Genomic DNA, 19,914 nt, shown 5'->3' with positions numbered 1-19,914 from the left:
GCTGAAAGTAACATTATGGTAATCTGGACTTCTCCAGTCCATTTTGAAGTGCAGTCATACCTGCCACTGTTTCCTTACTAAGGTCAAGGTCATTGTTCCCTCCATGTACTTTGGCTCAATCCACCATCCGGAGCTGTGCACAACAAAGGAACCAATATTGCTGAAAGTAGCATTAAACAGCAATAGAAATATTGTAATCTAAACTTATCCAGTCCATTTAAGAGGACGGTAATGCAACACTGCTTCTTCCACCTTTCAGAGCTGGGCACAACAAAAGAACCAATAATGCTGAACGTAGCATTAAATAGCAATAGAAATATGGTAATCTAGACTTCTCCAGAACATTTAAGGGGACGGTAATCCAATACAGCTTCTTCCACCATTAAGAGTTGGGCACGACAATAGAACCAATGGTGCTGACGGTATCATTATAATAATCTGGACTTTTCCAGTCCATTTTAGGATTCAGAAATATCTGCCACTGTTTCCTTCTTAAGGCCGTTCCCTCCATGTTCTCTGGCTCCATCCACCATTCAGAGCTGGGCACAACAAAAGAACAAATAGTGCTGAAAGTAGCATTAAACAGCAATAAAAATATGGTACTCTAGACTTCTCCAGTCTATTTAAGGGGACGGTAATGCAACACAGCTTCTTCCACCATTCAGGGCTGCACACAACAAAAGAACCAGCATTAAACAGCAATAGAAATATGGTACTCTAGACTTCTCCAGTCCATTTAAGAGGACAGTAATGCAATACAGCTTCTTCAACCATTAAGAGCTAGGCACGACAATAGAACCAATAGTGCTAAAAGTAGCATTATGGTAATCTTGACTTCTCCAGTCCATATTAGGGTGTGGTTATATCTACCACTGTTTCCTTACAACCGTCGTTCCCTCCGTGCTTTACCTTCTTCCACCATTTAGAGCTGGGCACAACAATGGAACCAATAATAATGAAAGTAGCATTAAACACCAACAATCAATCAGTCAATGTATTTGATATTCATTGAAACCAATAGTGCTGAAAGTAGCATTAAACACCAACAATCAATCAATCAGTCTTCAAAAACTAGGACATACTAAAGTCTAAGCCGTCTTAATTATACCTGTTAAAATTATTTGAAAAACAAAAATTTATCTGAACTTGATCATGCATTCTTAATAAAAATTGTCCTGAGATCTGAAAATTGTAGTTCAAATAAAAAAATTGCCAGAAACTTTAACATTTTTGATGTTTCAAACAATAACTCATTTCTTTACATTGCACATCCTTTGTTGGCACTGCAGTATATTTAAGAAAAAAGCAGAAAAAAAGGTATGGAAAAAAGTGTATCTGATACTGCAGAAAGTTTGTGTAATGTAAACATTTGAGTTATTCAAAATTTGAATTAAATTTATTATTAGATTTGCCATATTAGAAAAACAAAATAGATCTGGAAACCTTTTAATCTTTAATTTTGAAAATATAGTTCATTTACCACAAGGATTACTGGGCAATAGAAATATTGTAATCTGGACTTCTCCAGTCCATTTAAGGAGACGGTAATGCAACACAGCTTCTTCCGCCATTCAGAGCTGAGCACAGCAAAAGAACTAAATTAGTGCTAAAATATGGTAATCAAGACTTCTCCAGTCCATTTAAGGGGACCATTAAGAGTTGGCACGACTATAGAACCAATAGTGCTGAAAGTAGCATTATGGTAATCGGGACTTCTCCAGTCCATTTTTGAGTGCAGAAATATCTGCCACTGTTTCCTTCCTAAGGTCATTGTTCCCTCCGTGCACTCTGGCTCCATCCACCATTCAGAGCTGGGCATGACAAAAGAACCAATAGTGCTGAAAGTAGCATTATACAGCAATAGAAATATGGTAATCCAGACTTTTCCAGTCCATTTAAGGGGACGGTAATGCAACACAGCTTGTTCCACCATTCAGAGCTGCGCACAACAAAAGAACCAATAGTGCTGAAATTAGCATTAAACACCAACAATCAATCAATCAGTCTTCAATAACTATGACATACTAAAGTCTAAGCCATCTTAATTATACCAGTTAAAATTATTTGAAAAACAAAAATTTATCTGAACTTGATCATGCATTCTTAATAAAAATTGTCTAGAGATTTGAAAATTCAAATAAAAAAATTGCCCGAAACTTTTAACATTTTTGATGTTTCAAACAATAACTCATATCTTTACATTGCACATCTTTTGTTGGCGCTGCAGTATATATAAGAAAAAAGAAAAAAAAAAAAAAAAAAGTATGGAAAAAAATGTATCTGATACTGCAGAAAGTTTGTGTAATGTAAACATTTGAGTTATTCAAAATTTGAAATTAATTTATTATTAGATTTGCCATATTAGAAAAACAAAATAGATCTCGAAACCTTTTAATCTTTAATTTTGAAAATATAGTTCATTTACCACAAGGATTACTGGGCAATAGAAATATTGTAATCTTGACTTCTCCAGTCCATTTAAGGAGACGATAATGCAACACAGCTCCTTCCGCCATTTAGAACTGAGCACAGCAAAAGAACTAAATTAGTGCTAAAATATGGTAATCAAGACTTCTCCAGTCCATTTAAGGGGACCATTAAGAGTTGGCACGACTATAGAACCAATAGTGCTGAAAGTAGCATTATGGTAATCGGGACTTCTCCAGTCCATTTTTGAGTGCAGAAATATCTGCCACTGTTTCCTTCCTAAGGTCATTGTTCCCTCCGTGCACTCTGGCTCCATCCACCATTCAGAGCTGGGCATGACAAAAGAACCAATAGTGCTGAAAGTAGCATTATACAGCAATAGAAATATGGTAATCCAGACTTTTCCAGTCCATTTAAGGGGACGGTAATGCAACACAGCTTGTTCCACCATTCAGAGCTGCGCACAACAAAAGAACCAATAGTGCTGAAATTAGCATTTAACACCAACAATCAATTAATCGGTCTTCAATAACTATGACATACTAAAGTCTAAGCAATCTTAATTATACCAGTTAAAATTATTTGAAAAACAAAAATTTATCTGAACTTGATCATGCATTCTTAATAAAAATTGTCTCGAGATCTGAAAATTCAAATAAAAAAATTGCCCGAAACTTTTAACATTTTTGATGTTTCAAACAATAACTCATGTCTTTACATTGCACATCTTTTGTTGGCGCTGCAGTATATTTAAGAAAAAAGTATGGAAAAATATGTATCTGATACTGCAGAAAGTTTGTGTAATGTAAACATTTGAGTTATTCAAAATTTGAAATTAATTTATTATTAGATTTGCCATATTAGAAAAACAAAATAGATCTCGAAACCTTTTAATCTTTAATTTTGAAAATATAGTTCATTTACCACAAGGATTACTGGGCAATAGAAATATTGTAATCTGGACTTCTCCAGTCCATTTAAGGAGACGGTAATGCAACACAGCTTCTTCCGCCATTCAGAACTGAGCACAGCAAAAGAACTAAATTAGTGCTAAAATATGGTAATCAAGACTTCTCCAGTCCATTTAAGGGGACCATTAAGAGTTGGCACGACTATAGAACCAATAGTGCTGAAAGTAGCATTATGGTAATCGGGACTTCTCCAGTCCATTTTTGAGTGCAGAAATATCTGCCACTGTTTCCTTGCTAAGGTCATTGTTCCCTCCGTGCACTCTGGCTCCATCCACCATTCAGAGCTGGGCACGACAAAAGAACCAATAGTGCTGAAAGTAGCATTATACAACAATAGAAATATGGTAATCCAGACTTTTCGAGTCCATTTAAGGGGACGGTAATGCAACACAGCTTGTTCCACCATTCAGAGCTGCGCACAACAAAAGAACCAACAGTGCTGAAATTAGCATTAAACACCAACAATCAATCAATCAGTCTTCAATAACTATGACATACTAAAGTCTAAGCCATCTTAATTATACCAGTTAAAATTATTTGAAAAACAAAAATTTATCTGAACTTGATCATGCATTCTTAATAAAAATTGTCTCGAGATCTGAAAATTCAAATAAAAAAATTGCCCGAAACTTTAACATTTTTGATGTTTCAAACAATAACTCATTTCTTTACATTGCACATCTTTTGTTGGCGCTGCAGTATATTTAAGAAAAAAGAAAAAAAAAAAAAAAAAAAGTATGGAAAAAAATGTATCTGATACTGCAGAAAGTTTGTGTAATGTAAACATTTGAGTTATTCAAAATTTGAATTAAATTTATTATTAGATTTGCCATATTAGAAAAACAAAATAGATCTGGAAACCTTTTAATCTTTAATTTTGAAAATATAGTTCATTTACCACAAGGATTACTGGGCAATAGAAATATTGTAATCTGGACTTCTCCAGTCCATTTAAGGAGACGGTAATGCAACACAGCTTCTTCCGCCATTCAGAGCTGAGCACAGCAAAAGAACTAAATTAGTGCTAAAATATGGTAATCAAGACCTCCAGTCCATTTAAGGGGACCATTAAGAGTTGGCACGACTATAGAACCAATAGTGCTGAAAGTAGCATTATGGTAATCGGGACTTCTCCAGTCCATTTTTGAGTGCAGAAATATCTGCCACTGTTTCCTTCCTAAGGTCATTGTTCCCTCCGTGCACTCTGGCTCCATCCACCATTCAGAGCTGGGCACGACAAAAGAACCAATAGTGCTGAAAGTAGCATTATACAACAATAGAAATATGGTAATCCAGACTTTTCCAGTCCATTTAAGGGGACGGTAATGCAACACAGCTTGTTCCACCATTCAGAGCTGCGCACAACAAAAGAACCAATAGTGCTGAAATTAGCATTAAACACCAACAATCAATCAATCAGTCTTCAATAACTATGACATACTAAAGTCTAAGCCATCTTAATTATACCAGTTAAAATTATTTGAAAAACAAAAATTTATCTGAACTTGATCATGCATTCTTAATAAAAATTGTCTCGAGATCTGAAAATTCAAATAAAAAAATTGCCCGAAACTTTAACATTTTTGATGTTTCAAACAATAACTCATTTCTTTACATTGCACATCTTTTGTTGGCGCTGCAGTATATTTAAGAAAAAAGAAAAAAAAAAAAAAAAAAAAGTATGGAAAAAAATGTATCTGATACTGCAGAAAGTTTGTGTAATGTAAACATTTGAGTTATTCAAAATTTGAATTAAATTTATTATTAGATTTGCCATATTAGAAAAACAAAATAGATCTGGAAACCTTTTAATCTTTAATTTTGAAAATATAGTTCATTTACCACAAGGATTACTGGGCAATAGAAATATTGTAATCTGGACTTCTCCAGTCCATTTAAGGAGACGGTAATGCAACACAGCTTCTTCCGCCATTCAGAGCTGAGCACAGCAAAAGAACTAAATTAGTGCTAAAATATGGTAATCAAGACTTCTCCAGCCCATTTAAGGGGACCATTAAGAGTTGGCTCGACTATAGAACCAATAGTGCTGAAAGTAGCATTATGGTAATCGGGACTTCTCCAGTCCATTTTTGAGTGCAGAAATATCTGCCACTGTTTCCTTCCTAAGGTCATTGTTCCCTCCGTGCACTCTGGCTCCATCCACCATTCAGAGCTGGGCATGACAAAAGAACCAATAGTGCTGAAAGTAGCATTATACAGCAATAGAAATATGGTAATCCAGACTTTTCCAGTCCATTTAAGGGGACGGTAATGCAACACAGCTTGTTCCACCATTCAGAGCTGCGCACAACAAAAGAACCAATAGTGCTGAAATTAGCATTTAACACCAACAATCAATCAATCGGTCTTCAATAACTATGACATACTAAAGTCTAAGCCATCTTAATTATACCAGTTAAAATTATTTGAAAAACAAAAATTTATCTGAACTTGATCATGCATTCTTAATAAAAATTGTCTCGAGATCTGAAAATTCAAATAAAAAAATTGCCCGAAACTTTTAACATTTTTGATGTTTCAAACAATAACTCATGTCTTTACATTGCACATCTTTTGTTGGCGCTGCAGTATATTTAAGAAAAAAGAAAAAAAAAAAAAAAAAAGTATGGAAAAAAATGTATCTGAAACTGCAGAAAGTTTGTGTAATGTAAACATTTGAGTTATTCAAAATTTGAAATTAATTTATTATTAGATTTGCCATATTAGAAAAACAAAATAGATCTCGAAACCTTTTAATCTTTAATTTTGAAAATATAGTTCATTTACCACAAGGATTACTGGGCAATAGAAATATTCTAATCTGGACTTCTCCAGTCCATTTAAGGAGACGGTAATGCAACACAGCTTCTTCCGCCATTCAGAACTGAGCACAGCAAAAGAACTAAATTGGTGCTAAAATATGGTAATCAAGACTTCTCCAGTCCATTTAAGGGGACCATTAAGAGTTGGCACGACTATAGAACCAATAGTGCTGAAAGTAGCATTATGGTAATCGGGACTTCTCCAGTCCATTTTTGAGTGCAGAAATATCTGCCACTGTTTCTTTCCTAAGGTCATTGTTCCCTCCGTGCACTCTGGCTCCATCCACCATTCAGAGCTGGGCATGACAAAAGAACCAATAGTGCTGAAAGTAGCATTATACAGCAATAGAAATATGGTAATCCAGACTTTTCCAGTCCATTTAAGGGGACGGTAATGCAACACAGCTTGTTCCACCATTCAGAGCTGCGCACAACAAAAGAACCAAAAGTGCTGAATTTAGCATTTAACACCAACAATCAATCAATCGGCCTTCAATAACTATGACATACTAAAGTCTAAGCCATCTTAATTATACCAGTTAAAATTATTTGAAAAACAAAAATTTATCTGAACTTGATCATGCATTCTTAATAAAAATTGTCTCGAGATCTGAAAATTCAAATAAAAAAATTGCCCGAAACTTTTAACATTTTTGATGTTTCAAACAATAACTCATGTCTTTACATTGCACATCTTTTGTTGGCGCTGCAGTATATATAAGAAAAAAGAAAAAAAAAAAAAAAAAAGTATGGAAAAAAATGTATCTGATACTGCAGAAAGTTTGTGTAATGTAAACATTTGAGTTATTCAAAATTTGAATTAAATTTATTATTAGATTTGCCATATTAGAAAAACAAAATAGATCTGGAAACCTTTTAATCTTTAATTTTGAAAATATAGTTCATTTACCACAAGGATTACTGGGCAATAGAAATATTGTAATCTGGACTTCTCCAGTCCATTTAAGGAGACGGTAATGCAACACAGCTTCTTCCGCCATTCAGAGCTGAGCACAGCAAAAGAACTAAATTAGTGCTAAAATATGGTAATCAAGACTTCTCCAGTCCATTTAAGGGGACCATTAAGAGTTGGCACGACTATAGAACCAATAGTGCTGAAAGTAGCATTATGGTAATCGGGACTTCTCCAGTCCATTTTTGAGTGCAGAAATATCTGCCACTGTTTCCTTCCTAAGGTCATTGTTCCCTCCGTGCACTCTGGCTCCATCCACCATTCAGAGCTGGGCACGACAAAAGAACCAATAGTGCTGAAAGTAGCATTATACAACAATAGAAATATGGTAATCCAGACTTTTCGAGTCCATTTAAGGGGACGGTAATGCAACACAGCTTGTTCCACCATTCAGAGCTGCGCACAACAAAAGAACCAATAGTGCTGAAATTAGCATTAAACACCAACAATCAATCAATCAGTCTTCAATAACTATGACATACTAAAGTCTAAGCCATCTTAATTATACCAGTTAAAATTATTTGAAAAACAAAAATTTATCTGAACTTGATCATGCATTCTTAATAAAAATTGTCTCGAGATCTGAAAATTCAAATAAAAAAATTGCCCGAAACTTTAACATTTTTGATGTTTCAAACAATAACTCATTTCTTTACATTGCACATCTTTTGTTGGCGCTGCAGTATATTTAAGAAAAAAGAAAAAAAAAAAAAAAAAACTATGGAAAAAAATGTATCTGATACTGCAGAAAGTTTGTGTAATGTAAACATTTGAGTTATTCAAAATTTGAATTAAATTTATTATTAGATTTGCCATATTAGAAAAACAAAATAGATCTGGAAACCTTTTAATCTTTAATTTTGAAAATATAGTTCATTTACCACAAGGATTACTGGGCAATAGAAATATTGTAATCTGGACTTCTCCAGTCCATTTAAGGAGACGGTAATGCAACACAGCTTCTTCCGCCATTCAGAGCTGAGCACAGCAAAAGAACTAAATTAGTGCTAAAATATGGTAATCAAGACTTCTCCAGTCCATTTAAGGGGACCATTAAGAGTTGGCACGACTATAGAACCAATAGTGCTGAAAGTAGCATTATGGTAATCGGGACTTCTCCAGTCCATTTTTGAGTGCAGAAATATCTGCCACTGTTTCCTTCCTAAGGTCATTGTTCCCTCAGTGCACTCTGGCTCCATCCACCATTCAGAGCTGGGCACAACAAAAGAACCAACAGTGCTGAAAGTAGCATTATACAACAATAGAAATATGGTAATCCAGACTTTTCGAGTCCATTTAAGGGGACGGTAATGCAACACAGCTTGTTCCACCATTCAGAGCTGCGCACAACAAAAGAACCAATAGTGCTGAAATTAGCATTAAACACCAACAATCAATCAATCAGTCTTCAATAACTATGACATACTAAAGTCTAAGCCATCTTAATTATACCAGTTAAAATTATTTGAAAAACAAAAATTTATCTGAACTTGATCATGCATTCTTAATAAAAATTGTCTCAAGATCTGAAAATTCAAATAAAAAAATTGCCCGAAACTTTAACATTTTTGATGTTTCAAACAATAACTCATTTCTTTACATTGCACATCTTTTGTTGGCGCTGCAGTATATTTAAGAAAAAAGAAAAAAAAAAAAAAAAAAAGTATGGAAAAAAATGTATCTGATACTGCAGAAAGTTTGTGTAATGTAAACATTTGAGTTATTCAAAATTTGAATTAAATTTATTATTAGATTTGCCATATTAGAAAAACAAAATAGATCTCGAAACCTTTTAATCTTTAATTTTGAAAATATAGTTCATTTACCACAAGGATTACTGGGCAATAGAAATATTGTAATCTGGACTTCTCCAGTCCATTTAAGGAGACGGTAATGCAACACAGCTTCTTCCGCCATTCAGAGCTGAGCACAGCAAAAGAACTAAATTGGTTCTAAAATATGGTAATCAAGACTTCTCCAGTCCATTTAAGGGGACCATTAAGAGTTGGCACGACTATAGAACCAATAGTGCTGAAAGTAGCATTATGGTAATCGGGACTTCTCCAGTCCATTTTTGAGTGCAGAAATATCTGCCACTGTTTCCTTCCTAAGGTCATTGTTCCCTCCGTGCACTCTGGCTCCATCCACCATTCAGAGCTGGGCACGACAAAAGAACCAATAGTGCTGAAAGTAGCATTATACAACAATAGAAATATGGTAATCCAGACTTTTCGAGTCCATTTAAGGGGACGGTAATGCAACACAGCTTGTTCCACCATTCAGAGCTGCGCACAACAAAAGAACCAAAAGTGCTGAAATTAGCATTAAACACCAACAATCAATCAATCAGTCTTCAATAACTATGACATACTAAAGTCTAAGCCATCTTAATTATACCAGTTAAAATTATTTGAAAAACAAAAATTTATCTGAACTTGATCATGCATTCTTAATAAAAATTGTCTCGAGATCTGAAAATTCAAATAAAAAAATTGCCCGAAACTTTAACATTTTTGATGTTTCAAACAATAACTCATTTCTTTACATTGCACATCTTTTGTTGGCGCTGCAGTATATTTAAGAAAAAAGAAAAAAAAAAAAAAAAAAACTATGGAAAAAAATGTATCTGATACTGCAGAAAGTTTGTGTAATGTAAACATTTGAGTTATTCAAAATTTGAATTAAATTTATTATTAGATTTGCCATATTAGAAAAACAAAATAGATCTGGAAACCTTTTAATCTTTAATTTTGAAAATATAGTTCATTTACCACAAGGATTACTGGGCAATAGAAATATTGTAATCTGGACTTCTCCAGTCCATTTAAGGAGACGGTAATGCAACACAGCTTCTTCCGCCATTCAGAGCTGAGCACAGCAAAAGAACTAAATTAGTGCTAAAATATGGTAATCAAGACTTCTCCAGTCCATTTAAGGGGACCATTAAGAGTTGGCACGACTATAGAACCAATAGTGCTGAAAGTAGCATTATGGTAATCGGGACTTCTCCAGTCCATTTTTGAGTGCAGAAATATCTGCCACTGTTTCCTTCCTAAGGTCATTGTTCCCTCAGTGCACTCTGGCTCCATCCACCATTCAGAGCTGGGCACAACAAAAGAACCAACAGTGCTGAAAGTAGCATTATACAACAATAGAAATATGGTAATCCAGACTTTTCGAGTCCATTTAAGGGGACGGTAATGCAACACAGCTTGTTCCACCATTCAGAGCTGCGCACAACAAAAGAACCAATAGTGCTGAAATTAGCATTAAACACCAACAATCAATCAATCAGTCTTCAATAACTATGACATACTAAAGTCTAAGCCATCTTAATTATACCAGTTAAAATTATTTGAAAAACAAAAATTTATCTGAACTTGATCATGCATTCTTAATAAAAATTGTCTCGAGATCTGAAAATTCAAATAAAAAAATTGCCCGAAACTTTAACATTTTTGATGTTTCAAACAATAACTCATTTCTTTACATTGCACATCTTTTCTTGGCGCTGCAGTATATTTAAGAAAAAAGAAAAAAAAAAAAAAAAAAAAAGTATGGAAAAAAATGTATCTGATACTGCAGAAAGTTTGTGTAATGTAAACATTTGAGTTATTCAAAATTTGAATTAAATTTATTATTAGATTTGCCATATTAGAAAAACAAAATAGATCTGGAAACCTTTTAATCTTTAATTTTGAAAATATAGTTCATTTACCACAAGGATTACTGGGCAATAGAAATATTGTAATCTGGACTTCTCCAGTCCATTTAAGGAGACGGTAATGCAACACAACTTCTTCCGCCATTCAGAGCTGAGCACAGCAAAAGAACTAAATTAGTGCTAAAATATGGTAATCAAGACTTCTCCAGTCCATTTAAGGGGACCATTAAGAGTTGGCACGACTATAGAACCAATAGTGCTGAAAGTAGCATTATGGTAATCGGGACTTCTCCAGTCCATTTTTGAGTGCAGAAATATCTGCCACTGTTTCCTTCCTAAGGTCATTGTTCCCTCCGTGCACTCTGGCTCCATCCACCATTCAGAGCTGGGCACGACAAAAGAACCAATAGTGCTGAAAGTAGCATTATACAACAATAGAAATATGGTAATCCAGACTTTTCGAGTCCATTTAAGGGGACGGTAATGCAACACAGCTTGTTCCACCATTCAGAGCTGCGCACAACAAAAGAACCAATAGTGCTGAAATTAGCATTAAACACTATCAATCAATCAATCAGTCTTCAATAACTATGACATACTAAAGTCTAAGCCATCTTAATTATACCAGTTAAAATTATTTGAAAAACAAAAATTTATCTGAACTTGATCATGCATTCTTAATAAAAATTGTCTCGAGATCTGAAAATTCAAATAAAAAAATTGCCCGAAACTTTAACATTTTTGATGTTTCAAACAATAACTCATTTCTTTACATTGCACATCTTTTGTTGGCGCTGCAGTATATTTAAGAAAAAAGAAAAAAAAAAAAAAAAAAGTATGGAAAAAAATGTATCTGATACTGCAGAAAGTTTGTGTAATGTAAACATTTGAGTTATTCAAAATTTGAATTAAATTTATTATTAGATTTGCCATATTAGAAAAACAAAATAGATCTTGAAACCTTTTAATCTTTAATTTTGAAAATATAGTTCATTTACCACAAGGATTACTGGGCAATAGAAATATTGTAATCTGGACTTCTCCAGTCCATTTAAGGAGACGGTAATGCAACACAGCTTCTTCCGCCATTCAGAGCTGAGCACAGCAAAAGAACTAAATTAGTGCTAAAATATGGTAATCAAGACTTCTCCAGTCCATTTAAGGGGACCATTAAGAGTTGGCACGACTATAGAACCAATAGTGCTGAAAGTAGCATTATGGTAATCGGGACTTCTCCAGTCCATTTTTGAGTGCAGAAATATCTGCCCCTGTTTCCTTCCTAAGGTCATTGTTCCCTCAGTGCACTCTGGCTCCATCCACCATTCAGAGCTGGGCACGACAAAAGAACCAAGAGTGCTGAAAGTAGCATTATACAACAATAGAAATATGGTAATCCAGACTTTTCGAGTCCATTTAAGGGGACGGTAATGCAACACAGCTTGTTCCACCATTCAGAGCTGCGCACAACAAAAGAACCAATAGTGCTGAAATTAGCATTAAACACCAACAATCAATCAATCAGTCTTCAATAACTATGACATACTAAAGTCTAAGCCATCTTAATTATACCAGTTAAAATTATTTGAAAAACAAAAATTTATCTGAACTTGATCATGCATTCTTAATAAAAATTGTCTCGAGATCTGAAAATTCAAATAAAAAAATTGCCCGAAACTTTAACATTTTTGATGTTTCAAACAATAACTCATTTCTTTACATTGCACATCTTTTGTTGGCGCTGCAGTATATTTAAGAAAAAAGAAAAAAAAAAAAAAAAAAAGTATGGAAAAAAATGTATCTGATACTGCAGAAAGTTTGTGTAATGTAAACATTTGAGTTATTCAAAATTTGAATTAAATTTATTATTAGATTTGCCATATTAAAAAAACAAAATAGATCTCGAAACCGTTTAATCTTTAATTTTGAAAATATAGTTCATTTACCACAAGGATTACTGGGCAATAGAAATATTGTAATCTGGACTTCTCCGGTCCATTTAAGGAGACGGTAATGCAACACAGCTTCTTCCGCCATTCAGAGCTGAGCACAGCAAAAGAACTAAATTAGTGCTAAAATATGGTAATCAAGACTTCTCCAGTCCATTTAAGGGGACCATTAAGAGTTGGCACGACTATAGAACCAATAGTGCTGAAAGTAGCATTATGGTAATCGGGACTTCTCCAGTCCATTTTTGAGTGCAGAAATATCTGCCACTGTTTCCTTCCTAAGGTCATTGTTCCCTCCGTGCACTCTGGCTCCATCCACCATTCAGAGCTGGGCACGACAAAAGAACCAACAGTGCTGAAAGTAGCATTATACAACAATAGAAATATGGTAATCCAGACTTTTCGAGTCCATTTAAGGGGACGGTAATGCAACACAGCTTGTTCCACCATTCAGAGCTGCGCACAACAAAAGAACCAATAGTGCTGAAATTAGCATTAAACACCATCAATCAATCAATCAGTCTTCAATAACTATGACATACTAAAGTCTAAGCCATCTTAATTATACCAGTTAAAATTATTTGAAAAACAAAAATTTATCTGAACTTGATCATGCATTCTTAATAAAAATTGTCTCGAGATCTGAAAATTCAAATAAAAAAATTGCCCGAAACTTTAACATTTTTGATGTTTCAAACAATAACTCATTTCTTTACATTGCACATCTTTTGTTGGCGCTGCAGTATATTTAAGAAAAAAGAAAAAAAAAAAAAAAAAAAGTATGGAAAAAAATGTACCCATGGTTGTTTGATATGAAAATAGGATAAAAGCTTCCGAAAATTATCACATTATAAGTATTCGTAAATGGATATGAAAAAACCTAACAAGGAATAAGTATTGGTAAACGGACAGAAAGTCGTGGTACAAAAGTTTAAATTAATTATTTTACACGGGTATCTGATACTGCAGAAAGTTTGTGTAATGTAAACATTTGAGTTATTCAAAATTTGAATTAAATTTATTATTAGATTTGCCATATTAGAAAAACAAAATAGATCTGGAAACCTTTTAATCTTTAATTTTGAAAATATAGTTCATTTACCACAAGGATTACTGGGCAATAGAAATATTGTAATCTGGACTTCTCCAGTCCATTTAAGGAGACGGTAATGCAACACAGCTTCTTCCGCCAGTCAGAGCTGAGCACAGCAAAAGAACTAAATTAGTGCTAAAATATGGTAATTTAGACTTCTCCAGTCCATTTAAGGGGACCATTAAGAGTTGGCACGACTATAGAACCAATAGTGCTGAAAGTAGCATTATGGTAATCGGGACTTCTCCAGTCCATTTTTGAGTGCAGAAATATCTGCCACTGTTTCCTTCCTAAGGTCATTGTTCCCTCCGTGCACTCTGGCTCCATCCACCATTCAGAGCTGGGCACGACAAGAGAACCAACAGTGCTGAAAGAAGCATTATACAACAATAGAAATATGGTAATCCAGACTTTTCGAGTCCATTTAAGGGGACGGTAATGCAACACAGCTTGTTCCACCATTCAGAGCTGCGCACAACAAAAGAACCAATAGTGCTGAAATTAGCATTAAACACCATCAATCAATCAATCAGTCTTCAATAACTATGACATACTAAAGTCTAAGCCATCTTAATTATACCAGTTAAAATTATTTGAAAAACAAAAATTTATCTGAACTTGATCATGCATTCTTGATAAAAATTGTCTCGAGATCTGAAAATTCAAATAAAAAAATTGCCCAAAACTTTAACATTTTTGATGTTTCAAACAATAACTCATTTCTTTACATTGCACATCTTTTGTTGGCGCTGCAGTATATTTAAGAAAAAAGAAAAAAAAAAAAAAAAAAAAGTATGGAAAAAAATGTATCTGATACTGCAGAAAGTTTGTGTAATGTAAACATTTGAGTTATTCAAAATTTGAATTAAATTTATTATTAGATTTGCCATATTAAAAAAACAAAATAGATCTCGAAACCTTTTAATCTTTAATTTTGAAAATATAGTTCATTTACCACAAGGATTACTGGGCAATAGAAATATTGTAATCTGGACTTCTCCAGTCCATTTAAGGAGACGGTAATGCAACACAGCTTCTTCCGCCATTCAGAGCTGAGCACAGCAAAAGAACTAAATTAGTGCTAAAATATGGTAATCAAGACTTCTCCAGTCCATTTAAGGGGACCATTCAGAGTTGGCACGACTATAGAACCAATAGTGCTGAAAGTAGCATTATGGTAATCGGGACTTCTCCAGTCCATTTTTGAGTGCAGAAATATCTGCCACTGTTTCCTTCCTAAGGTCATTGTTCCCTCAGTGCACTCTGGCTCCATCCACCATTCAGAGCTGGGCACGACAAAAGAACCAACAGTGCTGAAAGTAGCATTATACAACAATAGAAATATGGTAATCCAGACTTTTCGAGTCCATTTAAGGGGACGGTAATGCAACACAGCTTGTTCCACCATTCAGAGCTGCGCACAACAAAAGAACCAATAGTGCTGAAATTAGCATTAAACACCAACAATCAATCAATCAGTCTTCAATAACTATGACATACTAAAGTCTAAGCCATCTTAATTATACCAGTTAAAATTATTTGAAAAACAAAAATTTATCTGAACTTGATCATGCATTCTTAATAAAAATTGTCTCCAGATCTGAAAATTCAAATAAAAAAATTGCCCGAAACTTTAACATTTTTGATGTTTCAAACAATAACTCATTTCTGTACATTGCACATCTTTTGTTGGCGCTGCAGTATATTTAAGAAAAAAGAAAAAAAAAAAAAAAAAAAGTATGGAAAAAAATGTATCTGATACTGCAGAAAGTTTGTGTAATGTAAACATTTGAGTTATTCAAAATTTGAATTAAATTTATTATTAGATTTGCCATATTAGAAAAACAAAATAGATCTGGAAACCTTTTAATCTTTAATTTTGAAAATATAGTTCATTTACCACAAGGATTACTGGGCAATAGAAATATTGTAATCTTGACTTTTCCAGTCCATTTAAGGAGACGGTAATGCAACACAGCTTCTTCCGCCATTCAGAGCTGAGCACAGCAAAAGAACTAAATTAGTGCTAAAATATGGTAATCAAGACTTCTCCAGTCCATTTAAGGGGACCATTAAGAGTTGGCACGACTATAGAACCAATAGTGCTGAAAGTAGCATTATGGTAATCGGGACTTCTCCAGTCCATTTTTGAGTGCAGAAATATCTGCCACTGTTTCCTTCCTAAGGTCATTGTTCCCTCCGTGCACTCTGGCTCCATCCACCATTCAGAGCTGGGCACGACAAAAGAACCAATAGTGCTGAAAGTAGCATTATACAACAATAGAAATATGGTAATCCAGACTTTTCGAGTCCATTTAAGGGGACGGTAATGCAACACAGCTTGTTCCACCATTCAGAGCTGCGCACAACAAAAGAACCAATAGTGCTGAAATTAGCATTAAACACCATCAATCAATCAATCAGTTTTCAATAACTATGACATACTAAAGTCTAAGCCATCTTAATTATACCAGTTAAAATTATTTGAAAAACAAAAATTTATCTGAACTTGATCATGCATCCTTAATAAAAATTGTCTCGAGATCTGAAAATTCAAATAAAAAAATTGCCCGAAACTTTAACATTTTTGATGTTTCAAACAATAACTCATTTCTTTACATTGCACATCTTTTGTTGGCGCTGCAGTATATTTAAGAAAAAAGAAAAAAAAAAAAAAAAAAGTATGGAAAAAAATGTATCTGATACTGCAGAAAGTTTGTGTAATGTAAACATTTGAGTTATTCAAAATTTGAATTAAATTTATTATTAGATTTGCCATATTAAAAAAACAAAATAGATCTGGAAACCTTTTAATCTTTAATTTTGAAAATATAGTTCATTTACCACAAGGATTACTGGGCAATAGAAATATTGTAATCTGGACTTCTCCAGTCCATTTAAGGAGACGGTAATGCAACACAGCTTCTTCCGCCATTCAGAGCTGAGCACAGCAAAAGAACTAAATTAGTGCTAAAATATGGTAATTTAGACTTCTCCAGTCCATTTAAGGGGACCATTAAGAGTTGGCACGACTATAGAACCAATAGTGCTGAAAGTAGCATTATGGTAATCGGGACTTCTCCAGTCCATTTTTGAGTGCAGAAATATCTGCCACTGTTTCCTTCCTAAGGTCATTGTTCCCTCCGTGCACTCTGGCTCCATCCACCATTCAGAGCTGGGCACGACAAAAGAACCAACAGTGCTGAAAGAAGCATTATACAACAATAGAAATATGGTAATCCAGACTTTTCGAGTCCATTTAAGGGGACGGTAATGCAACACAGCTTGTTCCACCATTCAGAGCTGCGCACAACAAAAGAACCAATAGTGCTGAAATTAGCATTAAACACCATCAATCAATCAATCAGTCTTCAATAACTATGACATACTAAAGTCTAAGCCATCTTAATTATACCAGTTAAAATTATTTGAAAAACAAAAATTTATCTGAACTTGATCATGCATCCTTAATAAAAATTGTCTCGAGATCTGAAAATTCAAATAAAAAAATTGCCCGAAACTTTAACATTTTTGATGTTTCAAACAATAACTCATTTCTTTACATTGCACATCTTTTGTTGGCGCTGCAGTATATTTAAGAAAAAAGAAAAAAAAAAAAAAAAAAAGTATGGAAAAAAATGTATCTGATACTGCAGAAAGTTTGTGTAATGTAAACATTTGAGTTATTCAAAATTTGAATTAAATTTATTATTAGATTTGCCATATTAAAAAAACAAAATAGATCTGGAAACCTTTTAATCTTTAATTTTGAAAATATAGTTCATTTACCACAAGGATTACTGGGCAATAGAAATATTGTAATCTGGACTTCTCCAGTCCATTTAAGGAGACGGTAATGCAACACAGCTTCTTCCGCCATTCAGAGCTGAGCACAGCAAAAGAACTAAATTAGTGCTAAAATATGGTAATTTAGACTTCTCCAGTCCATTTAAGGGGACCATTAAGAGTTGGCACGACTATAGAACCAATAGTGCTGAAAGTAGCATTATGGTAATCGGGACTTCTCCAGTCCATTTTTGAGTGCAGAAATATCTGCCACTGTTTCCTTCCTAAGGTCATTGTTCCCTCCGTGCACTCTGGCTCCATCCACCATTCAGAGCTGGGCACGACAAGAGAACCAACAGTGCTGAAAGAAGCATTATACAACAATAGAAATATGGTAATCCAGACTTTTCGAGTCCATTTAAGGGGACGGTAATGCAACACAGCTTGTTCCACCATTCAGAGCTGCGCACAACAAAAGAACCAATAGTGCTGAAATTAGCATTAAACACCATCAATCAATCAATCAGTCTTCAATAACTATGACATACTAAAGTCTAAGCCATCTTAATTATACCAGTTAAAATTATTTGAAAAACAAAAATTTATCTGAACTTGATCATGCATTCTTGATAAAAATTGTCTCGAGATCTGAAAATTCAAATAAAAAAATTGCCCAAAACTTTAACATTTTTGATGTTTCAAACAATAACTCATTTCTTTACATTGCACATCTTTTGTTGGCGCTGCAGTATATTTAAGAAAAAAGAAAAAAAAAAAAAAAAAAAAGTATGGAAAAAAATGTATCTGATACTGCAGAAAGTTTGTGTAATGTAAACATTTGAGTTATTCAAAATTTGAATTAAATTTATTATTAGATTTGCCATATTAAAAAAACAAAATAGATCTCGAAACCTTTTAATCTTTAATTTTGAAAATATAGTTCATTTACCACAAGGATTACTGGGCAATAGAAATATTGTAATCTGGACTTCTCCAGTCCATTTAAGGAGACGGTAATGCAACACAGCTTCTTCCGCCATTCAGAGCTGAGCACAGCAAAAGAACTAAATTAGTGCTAAAATATGGTAATCAAGACTTCTCCAGTCCATTTAAGGGGACCATTCAGAGTTGGCACGACTATAGAACCAATAGTGCTGAAAGTAGCATTATGGTAATCGGGACTTCTCCAGTCCATTTTTGAGTGCAGAAATATCTGCCACTGTTTCCTTCCTAAGGTCATTGTTCCCTCAGTGCACTCTGGCTCCATCCACCATTCAGAGCTGGGCACGACAAAAGAACCAACAGTGCTGAAAGTAGCATTATACAACAATAGAAATATGGTAATCCAGACTTTTCGAGTCCATTTAAGGGGACGGTAATGCAACACAGCTTCTTCCACCATTCAGAGCTGCGCACAACAAAAGAACCAATAGTGCTGAAATTAGCATTAAACACCAACAATCAATCAATCAGTCTTCAATAACTATGACATACTAAAGTCTAAGCCATCTTAATTATACCAGTTAAAATTATTTGAAAAACAAAAATTTATCTGAACTTGATCATGCATTCTTAATAAAAATTGTCTCCAGATCTGAAAATTCAAATAAAAAAATTGCCCGAAACTTTAACATTTTTGATGTTTCAAACAATAACTCATTTCTGTACATTGCACATCTTTTGTTGGCGCTGCAGTATATTTAAGAAAAAAGAAAAAAAAAAAAAAAAAAAGTATGGAAAAAAATGTATCTGATACTGCAGAAAGTTTGTGTAATGTAAACATTTGAGTTATTCAAAATTTGAATTAAATTTATTATTAGATTTGCCATATTAGAAAAACAAAATAGATCTGGAAACCTTTTAATCTTTAATTTTGAAAATATAGTTCATTTACCACAAGGATTACTGGGCAATAGAAATATTGTAATCTTGACTTTTCCAGTCCATTTAAGGAGACGGTAATGCAACACAGCTTCTTCCGCCATTCAGAGCTGAGCACAGCAAAAGAACTAAATTAGTGCTAAAATATGGTAATCAAGACTTCTCCAGTCCATTTAAGGGGACCATTAAGAGTTGGCACGACTATAGAACCAATAGTGCTGAAAGTAGCATTATGGTAATCGGGACTTCTCCAGTCCATTTTTGAGTGCAGAAATATCTGCCACTGTTTCCTTCCTAAGGTCATTGTTCCCTCCGTGCACTCTGGCTCCATCCACCATTCAGAGCTGGGCA

At 34.1% G+C, this 19,914-nt stretch overlaps 1 long non-coding RNA gene across 4 annotated transcripts; it reads right to left on the bottom strand.

The window, feature by feature from the left end:
* Positions 1 to 3,240: 3,240 nt before the first annotated feature.
* On the bottom strand, positions 3,241 to 19,245 carry LOC127735210 (uncharacterized). Of its 4 annotated transcripts, XR_007998184.1 has the most exons (4): positions 11,819 to 12,118; positions 9,928 to 10,874; positions 4,444 to 6,148; positions 3,241 to 3,500 (listed from the first exon to the last, which is right to left on the bottom strand). It is a non-coding gene; the product is annotated as an uncharacterized LOC127735210 (long non-coding RNA). The 4 variants fall into 4 exon arrangements; XR_007998182.1 differs by lacking the exons at positions 3,241 to 3,500; positions 4,444 to 6,148; positions 11,819 to 12,118 and adding exons at positions 3,841 to 4,443; positions 18,595 to 19,245 and having other exon boundaries at positions 9,167 to 10,874; XR_007998183.1 differs by lacking the exons at positions 3,241 to 3,500; positions 4,444 to 6,148; positions 11,819 to 12,118 and adding exons at positions 3,841 to 4,443; positions 14,815 to 15,477 and having other exon boundaries at positions 9,167 to 10,874.
* Between the last annotated feature and the right edge of the window lie 669 nt (positions 19,246 to 19,914).

This window comes from Mytilus californianus, unplaced genomic scaffold (genome assembly GCF_021869535.1).
Source record: "Mytilus californianus isolate M0D057914Y unplaced genomic scaffold, xbMytCali1.0.p SCAF_3, whole genome shotgun sequence".
Taxonomy (NCBI): domain Eukaryota; kingdom Metazoa; phylum Mollusca; class Bivalvia; order Mytilida; family Mytilidae; genus Mytilus; species Mytilus californianus.
This window is presented reverse-complemented; position numbering and strand designations above follow the sequence as displayed.